This window comes from Chlorocebus sabaeus, chromosome 15 (assembly GCF_047675955.1).
Source record: "Chlorocebus sabaeus isolate Y175 chromosome 15, mChlSab1.0.hap1, whole genome shotgun sequence".
In the NCBI taxonomy this organism is placed as follows: Eukaryota; Metazoa; Chordata; class Mammalia; order Primates; family Cercopithecidae; genus Chlorocebus; species Chlorocebus sabaeus.
Genome location: NC_132918.1, coordinates 23,130,464 through 23,140,780, shown reverse-complemented (window position 1 = coordinate 23,140,780; position 10,317 = coordinate 23,130,464).

Below are 10,317 nucleotides of genomic sequence, written 5' to 3'. Positions count from 1 at the left end.
GACTTTGACGAGATGAGAGAAGAAGGCTTCAGTCCATCAAAATTCTCAGAGCTAAAGGAGGAATTACGTACCCAGCGCAAACACACTAAAAATCTTGAAAAAAAAGTGGAAGAATTGATGGCTAGAGTAATTAATGCAGAGAAGGTCATAAACGAAATGAAAGAGACGAAAACCATGACATGAGAAATACGTGACAAATGCACAAGCTTCAGTAATCAACTCGATCAACTGGAAGAAAGAGTATCAGCGATTGAGGATCAAATGAACGAAATGAAGCGAGAAGAGAAACCAAAAGAAAAAAGAAGAAAAAGAAATGAACAAAGCCTGCAAGAAGTATGGGATTATGTAAAAAGACCAAATCTACGTCTGATTGGGGTGCCTGAAAGTGAGGGGGGAAAAGGAACCAAGTTGGAAAACACTCTTCAGGATATCATCCAGGAGAACTTCCCCAACCTAGTAGGGCAGGCCAACATTCAAATCCAGGAAATACAGAGAACATCACAAAGATACTCCTCGAGAAGAACAACTCCAAGACACATAATTGCCAGATTCACCAAAGTTGAAATGAAGGAAAAAAATCTTAAGGGCAGCCAAAGAGAAAGGTCGGGTTACCCACAAAGGGAAGCCCATCAGACTAACAGCAGATGTCTCAGCAGAAACTCTCCAAGCCAGAAGAGAGTGGGGGCCAATATTCAACATTCTTAAAGAAAAGAATTTTAAACCCAGAATTTCATATCCAGCCAAACTAAGTTTCATAAGTGAAGGAGAAATAAAATCCTTTACAGATAAGCAAATGCTTAGAGATTTTGTCACCACTAGGCCTGCTTTACAAGAGACCCTGAAGGAAACACTAAACATGGAAAGGAACAACCGGTACCAGCCATTGCAAAAACATACCAAAATGTAAAGACCATCGAGGCTAGGAAGAAACTGCATCAACTAACGAGCAAAATACCCAGTTAACATCATAATGGCAGGATCAAGTTCACACATAACAATATTAACCTTAAATGTAAATGGACTAAATGCTCCAATTAAAAGACACAGACTGGCAAACTGGATAAAGAGTCAAGACCATCAGTTTGCTATATTCAGGAGACCCATCTCACACGCAGAGACATACATAGGCTCAAAATAAAGGGATGGAGGAAGATTTACCAAGCAAATGGAGAAAAAAAAAAAAAAGAAGCAGGGGTTGTAATACTAGTCTCTGATAAAACAGACTTTAAACCATCAAAGATCAAAAGAGACAAAGAAGGACATTACATAATGGTAAAAGGATCAATTCAACAGGAAGAGCTAACTATCCTAAATATATATGCACCCAATACAGGAGCACCCAGGTTCATAAAGCAAGTCCTTAGAGACTTACAAAGAGACTTAGACTCCCATACAATAATAATAGGAGACTTCAACACTCCACTGTCAACATTAGACAGATCAACAAGACAGAAAGTTAAGAAGGATATCCAGGAATCGAACTCATCTCTGCAGCAAGCAGACCTAATAGACATCTATAGAACTCTCCACCCCAAATCAACAGAATATACATTCTTCTCAGCACCACATCACACTTATTCCAAAATTGACCACATAATTGGAAGTAAAGCACTTCTCAGCAAATGTACAAGAACAGAAATTATAACAAACTGTCTCTCAGACCACAGTACAATCAAACTAGAACTCAGGACTAAGAAACTCAATCAAAACCACTCAACTACATGGAAACTGAACAACCTGCTCCTGAATGACTACTGAGTACATAACGAAATGAAGGCAGAAATAAAGATGTTCTTTGTAACCAATGAGAACAAAGATACGACATACCAGAATCTCTGGGACACATTTAAAGCAGTATGTAGAGGGAAATTTATAGCACTAAATGCCCACAAGAGAAACCTGGAAAGATCTAAAATTGACACTCTAACATCACAATTAAAAGAACTAGAGAAGCAAGAGCAAACACATTCAAAAGCTAGTAGAAGGCAAGAAATAACTAAGATCAGAGCAGAACTGAAGGAGATAGAGACACAAAAACTATTCCAAAAAATCAATGAATCCAGGAGTTGGTTTTTTGAAAAGATCAACAAAATTGACAGACCGCTAGCAAGACTAATAAAGAAGAAAAGAGAGAAGAATCAAATAGATGCAATAAAAAATGAGAAAGGGGATATCACCACTGACCCCACAGAAATACAAACTACCATCAGAGAATACTATAAACACCTCTACGCAAATAAACTAGAAAATCTAGAAGAAATGGATAATTTCCTGGACACTTATACTCTTCCAAGACTAAACCAGGAAGAAGTTGAATCCCTGAATAGACCAACAGCAGGCTCTGAAATTGAGGCAATAATTAATAGCCTACCAACGAAAAAAAGTCCAGGACCAGATGGATTCACACCTGAATTCTACCAGAGGTACAAGGAGGAGCTGGTACCATTCCTTCTGAAACTATTCCAATCAATAGAAAAAGAGAGAATCCTCCCTAACTCATTTTATGAGGCCAACATCATCCTGATACCAAAGCCTGGCAGAGACACAACAAAAAAAAAGAGAATTTTAGACCAATATCCCTGATGAACATCGATGCAAAAATCCTCCATAAAATACTGGTAAACCGGATTCAGCAGCACATCAAAAAGCTTATCCACCATGATCAAGTGGGCTTCATCCCTGGGATGCAACGCTGGTTCAACATTTGCAAATCAATAAACATAATCCAGCATATAAACAGAACCAAAGACAAGAACCACATGATTATCTCAATAGATGCAGAAAAGGCTTTTGACAAAATTAACAGCCCTTCATGCTAAAGACGCTCAATAAATTCGGTATTGATGGAACGTACCTCAAAATAATAAGAGCTATTTATGACAAACCCACAGCAATATCATACTGAATGGGCAAAAACTGGAAAAATTCCCTTTGAGAACTGGCACAAGACAGGGATGCCCTCTCTCACCACTCCTATTCAACATAGTGTTGGAAGTTCTGGCTAGGGCAATCAGGAAGAGAAAGAAATCAAAAGTATTCAGTTAGGAAAAGAAGAAGTCAAATTGTCCCTCTTTGCAGATGACATGATTGTATATTTAGAAAACCCCATCGTCTCAGCCCAAAATCTCCTTGAGCTGATAAGCAACTTCAGCAAAGTCTCAGGATACAAAATTAATGTGCAAAAATCACAAGCATTCTTATACACCAGTAACAAACAAACAGAGAGCAAAATCAGGAATGAACTTCCATTCACAATTGCTTCAAAGAGAATAAAATACCTAGGAATCCAACTTACAAGGGATGTAAAAGACCTCTTCAAGGAGAACTACAAACCACTGCTCAGTGAAATAAAAGAGGACACAAACAAATGGAAGAACATACCATGCTCATGGATAGGAAGAATCAATATCGTGAAAATGGCCATACTGCCTAAGGTTATTTATAGATTCAATGCCATCCCCATCAAGCTACCAATGACTTTCTTCACAGAATTGGAAAAAACTGCTTTAAAGTTCATATGGAACCAAAAAGGAGCCCGCATCTCCAAGACAATCCTAAGTCAAAAGAACAAAGCTGGAGGCATCACGCTACCTGACTTCAAACTATACTACAAGGCTACAGTAACCAAAACAGCATGGTACTGGTACCAAAACAGAGATATAGACCAATGGAACAGAACAGAGTCCTCAGAAATAATACCACACATCTACAGCCATCTGATCTTTGACAAACCTGAGAGAAACAAGAAATGGGGAAAAGATTCCCTATGTAATAAATGGTGCTGGGAAAATTGGCTAGCCATAAGTAGAAAGCTGAAAATGGATCCTTTCTGTACTCCTTATACGAAAATTAATTCAAGATGGATTAGAGACTTAAATGTTAGACCTAATACCATAAAAACCCTAGAGGAAAACCTAGGTAGTACCATTCAGGACATAGGCATGGGCAAAGACTTCATGTCTAAAACACCAAAAGCAACGGCAACCAAAGCCAAAATTGACAAATGGGATCTAATTAAACTACAGAACTTCTGCACAGCAAAAGAAACTACCATCAGAGTGAACAGGCAACCTACAGAATGGGAGAAAATTTTTGCAATCTACTCATCTGACAAAGGGCTAATATTCAGAACTTACAAAGAACTCCAACAAATTTACAAGAAAAAAACAACAACCCCATCAAAAAGTGGGCAAAGGATATGAACAGACATTTCTCAAAAGAAGACATTCATACAGCCAACAGACACATGAAAAAATGCTCATCATCACTGGCCATCAGAGAAATGCAAATCAAAACCACAATGAGATACCATCTCACACCAGTTAGAATGGCGATCATTCAAAAGTCAGGAAACAACAGGTGCTGGAGAGGATGTGGAGAAATAGGAACACTTTTACACTGTTGGTGGGATTGTAAACTAGTTCAATCATTATGGAAAACAGTATGGCGATTCCTCAGGGATCTAGAACTAGAAGTACCATATGACCCAGCCATCCCATTACTGGGTATATACCCAAAGGATTATAAATCATGCTGCTATAAAGACACATGAACACGTATGTTTATTGCAGCACTATTCACAATAGCAAAGACTTGGAATCAACCCATATGTCCATCAGTGACAGACTGGATTAAGAAAATGTGGCACATATACACCATGGAATACTATGCAGCCATTAAAAAGGATGAGTTTGTGTCCTTTGTAGGGACATGGATGCAGCTGGAAACCATCATTCTTAGCAAACTATCACAAGAACAGAAAACCAAACACCGCATGTTCTCACTCATAGGTGGGAACTGAACAATGAGATCACTTGGACTCGGGAAGGGGGACATCACACACTGGGGCCTATCATGGGGAGGGGGTTGGGGGGAGGGATTGCATTGGGAGTTATACCTGATGTAAATGACGAGTTGATGGGTGCTGACGAGTTGATGGGTGCAGCACACCAACATGGCACAAGTATACATATGTAACAAACTGCACGTTATGCACATGTACCCTAGAACTTAAAGTATAATAATAATTAAAAAAAAGAAAAGAAATAAACCCTCATATCTACATTCAATTGATCTTTGATAAAGATAGCAAAAATCTTCAGTAGAGAAAAGTATAAAGTTTCAACAAACTGGGCTGGGACAACTGAATATCCACATGGAAAAAATAATGAATTTCAACCCCTACATCACACCACATACAAAAATTACCTGAATTAATAAAATTTCTAAATGTAAAAGATAAAATTTTGAAACCCTTAGAAGAAAATATATACATCAATCTTGGAAACATCAGATCAGTCAAAGTCCCTTAGATTTGACATGAAAACCACAAACAAAAAAAAAAGAAAGAAAGAAAAAAATAGAGATCACCAAAAACTTTTTCCTCTTCACCAGTTATATCATTTATTTCTGCCAGTAACCTTTACAGAGGTAATAATTGGGAATAGTTTTTCATATTTACTTTTCATTATAAAAGCATATTTTCATACTAGAATTTTAAATAGAATAAAGAAGGAAAAATAAAGCATTAAACCTTTATATCCATATTACCTGTTAACTTTTTTTTTTTTTGGTATTTATTTATTTATTAGGTTCAGGGGGTACATGTGCAAGTTTGTAACATGAGTAATTCGTGTGTCACTTGAGTTTGGTTTACAAATGATTTTATCACCCATGTGGTGAGCATAGTACACAAGACTGGTTTTTTGTCCCTCATCCTCTTTACGCCCTCCCCAATCAATGATGCCCTGGTGTCTATTGTTCTCATCTTTGTGTTTATTTGTACCCAATGTTTAGCTTCCACTTACAAGTGAGAACATGTAATACATGATTTTCTGTTCCTGAATGTATTCACCCAGGACAATGGACTCCAAATGCATCTATGCTGCTGCAAAGGGCATGATTTCATTTCTTTTTATGGCTGCCGAGAATTCCATGGTGTATATGTGCCTCACTTTCTTTATCCAGTCCATTGTTGATAGGCATCTAAGTTGATTTTACCTCTTCACAATTGTGAATAGTGTTACGGTGAACATATGCATGCGTGCATCATTTTTTGTAGAGCAATGTGTATTCCTTTAGTTACATACTGAGTAATGGAATTGCTGGGTCGATGTTAATTACATTTTAAGTTATTTCAAAAATCTTCACACTGCTTTGCACAGTAGCTGAATTAATTTATATTCCCACCAACAGCGTGTAAGTATTCCCTTTTCTCCACAACCTTATCAGCATCTGCTATTTTAGGCTTTTTAAAATCCATTTGAACTGGTGTAGGAAAGCATCTAATTGTGGTTTTCATTAGCATTTGTCTGATGACTAGTGATGTTGAGCATTTTTTCATATACTTGTTGTCCTCTTTTATGTCTTCTTTGGAGAAGTGTGTGCTCATGTCTCTTCCTGAGTCTGTATGGGGGTATTGTTTGTCTTCTGCTTTTCAATTTGAGTTTCTCATTCATTCTGGATATTAGTCCTTTATCAGATGGATAGTTTGAAAATGTTTTCTCTCATTCTGTAGGTTGTTTGCTTACTCTATTGGTAGTTTCTTTTGCTGTGCAGAAGCTCTTTAGTATTATTAGGTCCTAATTGTCTGTTTTTTGTTTTTGTGGCAATTGTTATTAAAGGCTTCAACATGAAATATTTTCCAAGACCTATGAAATTTCCTATGTTGTCTAGAGTCTTTACAGTTTTAGGACTTATATTTAAATATTTGATCCATTGTGACTTAATTTTGATGTATGGTGAAAGGATGATGTCTACTTTCAACCTTCTGCTTATGGCTGGTCGTTTATTCTAGCACCATTTATTAAATAGGGGGTAATTTCCCCGTTGCTTCTTATTGTTATACTTGCCTAAGATCAGATAGTTGTAACTGTGTAGCTATATTTCTTTATTCTGTATTTTATGCCATTGGTCTATGCGTCTGTTTTTGTACCTGTATAATTCTGTTTTGATTACTGTAGTATTGTAGTTTGGTTTGAAGTTGAGTAGTGTCATGCCTCTCTTTTTGTTCTTTTTGCTAAGGATTATTTTGGCTATTTGGGCTAATTTTTTATTCCATGTTAATTTTAGAAAATTTTTTTTCTAATTCTGTTGAAACTGTTGTTGGCAGTTTGATAGAAATAATGTTGAATCTTTATTTGATTTAGGCAGTATGAGCATTTAACAATATTAATTCTTCCTATTCATGAACAGGGAACATTTTCCACTTGTTTGTGTTATCTCTTTTAGCTGCATTTTGTAATTCTAGATATAGAGTTCTTTTGCCTCCCTGGTTAGATGTATTCATTGGTATTTTTTGTTTTGTTTTGTTTGTGGCTACTATGAATAATACTGTGATTCTGACTTGGCTGTCAGATGGATCTTATTGTTGTATAGAAACGCCACTATTTTTTGTACATTGATTTTGTATCTTGTAGCTTTACTAAAGTTATTTATCAGTTCTAGAAGCCTGTGAGCTGAGACAATAGAGTTTTCTAAATATAGAATCACATCCTCTTCAAAGAGAGATAGTTTCACTTCCTTGCTTCACATTTGGATTGTTTTAAAATTTATTTCTCTTGCCTAAATGTTTTGCCTAGGACTTCCAGTATTATGCTGAATAGGAGTGGTGAGAGTGGGCATCCTCATCTTGTTCCACTTCTCAAGGGGAATGCCTACAGCTTTTCGCTGTTCAATATGATACTAGCTGTGGGTTTGACATGGATAGTTCTTATCGTTTTGAGGTTGCTTTGATGACTAGTTTATTGAGAGTTTTTAACAGGAAGATATATTGAATTTTATCAAGAGCCTTTTTCCTATTGATTGAGGTGATCATATGATTTTTGTTTTTAGTTCTGTTTACGTGATGAAATTAAGTTGTTTATTTGTGTATTTGAATTGATCTTGCATCCTAGAAAAAAACCCTACTTGACCATGTTGGATTAGGTTTTAATGTTTTGCTGGATTCAGCTTACTAGTATTCTGTTGAGGATTTTTGTATCTATTTTCATCAGGGATTTTGGCCTGAAGAGTTTTGTTGTTGTTGTGTCTTTGCCAGGTTTAGGTATCAGAATGATAATGACCTCTTAGAATGAGTCAGGGAGGAGTCTCTCATCCTTCATTTTTTGAAATAATTTTAGTAGAATTTGTTCTTATTTGTACATCAGATAGTATTTAGCAGTGACTCGTCTGCTCCAGGTCTTTTCTGATTGGTAGTTTTTTGTTTTCTTTTAGTTTTTTTTTTTTTTTTTTGATTGAATTACAAAACTAATTATCAGTCTGTTGAGGATTTCAGTTTCTTCAGGTTGAATATTGGGATGCTGTATGTTTCCAGGAATTTATCCATTTCCTCTAGGTTTTCAAGATTGTGTGCACAGAAGTGACACAAAGAAATGGAAAAACATTTTATGCTCATGGATAGGAAGGATTAATATTGCTAAAATAGCCATACTGCTCAAAGCAATAACAGATTTGATGCTATTCCTATCAAATTACTAACATCAGTTTTCGCAGAATTGGAAACCCTCATAATAGTCTCTGAGGGTTTTTAGTATTTCCATAAGGTCAGTGGTAATGTCACTTTTGCCATTTCTGACTGCGTTTATTTGGATCTTCTCTCTTCTTTTCTTTATTAATCTAGCTAATGGTCTGTCAATCTTACCACTTTCAACGACCAACTTTTGATTTTGTTGATCTTTTGTAAGGATTTTTGTTTAATTCCATTCAGTTAAGTTCAGTTCTTATTTCGGTTATTTCTTTTCTTCTGCTAGCTTTGATAACGGTTTGTTTTTGTTTCTCGTGTTTCTCTAGGCGTGACGGTAGGTTGTTAATTTGAGATCTTTCTAACTTCTTGATGTAGTGAGTTAGCATTAAAAACTTTTGTCTTAACACTGCTTTAGTTATGTCCAAAATAGTTTCTATATTGAATCTTTGTTTTCAGTAGTTTTGAATAATTTTTAACTTCTGTCTTAATTTTATTGTGTACCCAGTAATTCAGGAGCAGCTTGTTTAATTTCCATGTAATTGTGTGGTTTTGAGAGCTCTTTTTGGTAGTTATTTCCATTTTTACTTCACTGTGTTCCAAGAGTATGGTTTGTATGAGTTATGTTTTTTTGTTTTTGTTGTTGACAATTGCTTTATGTATCAGCATCTGCTTGATCTTAGAGTATGTACTTTGAGATTAAGAGAATGTATATTCTGCTGTTTTGGGCAGAGTACTCTGTAGATGTTTTTTAGGTTAATTTGGTCAAGAGTTAAGTTTAGGTCCTTAATATATTTGTTAGTTTTCTGCCTCAATGATCTGTTTAAAACTGTCAGTGGGGTGTTGAAGTCTCCTGCTATTATTGTGAGGTTATCAAAGTCTCTTCACAGGTCTCAAAACTTGTTCTATGAATCTGGGTGCTCCAATGTTGGCTGCATATATATTCAGGATAGTTAACTGTTCTTGCTGAATGGAACCTCTTATCATTATGTAATGTTCTTCATTGTTCTTTTTTATCATTCTTGGTTTAAAGTCTGCTTTTATCCAAAATAAGAATAGCAACCCTTGCTCTTTTTTGTTTTCCACTTACCTGATAGACATTTCTCCATCCTTTTACTTTGAGCCTATGGATGTCATTGCACATGATATGGGTCTCTTGAAGACAGCCTCAAGTTGGGTCTTGCTACTTTATCCAACATGTCAGTCTCTGCCTTTATGTGGAACATTTAGCCCACTTACATTCAAGGTCAATATTGATATGTGAGAATTTGAACCTGTCATTGTGTTGTTATCTGGTTGTTATGTAGACTTTACAATATAGTTGTTTTATAGTTTAATGGGCTATGTACACGTTTGTGCTTTTGTGGTGGCAGGTATCAGTCTTCCGTTTCCATATTTAGCAGTCCCTAAAGGATTTATTTTAAAGCAGATCTTGCGGTAACAAATTTCGTTAGCATTTGGTCATCTGAAAAGTTGTTTATATTTTTTTCCTCATTTATGAGGCTTCAATTTAACTAGACATGAAATTATTGGCTGGAATTTCTTTCTTTAAGGATACTGTATATAGGCCCCCAACCTACTCTGACTTGTAGAGTTTCTGTTGAAAACTCCATTATTAGCCTGATGGGCTTCCCTTTGTAGGTGGCCTGCCCTTTGTCCCTAGCAGCCTTTAAGATTTCTTTTTTTGTTTCACATTGACCTTAGAGAATCTGATGACTGTGTGTGTTGGGAATGATAATATTGTATAGTATTTCACAGGGGTTGTCTGAATTTCCTAAATTTGCATGTCAACCTCCCTAGCTAGGTAGGGGTAATTTTCATGGGCAATATTCTCAAATATGTTTTCCAAGTTGCTT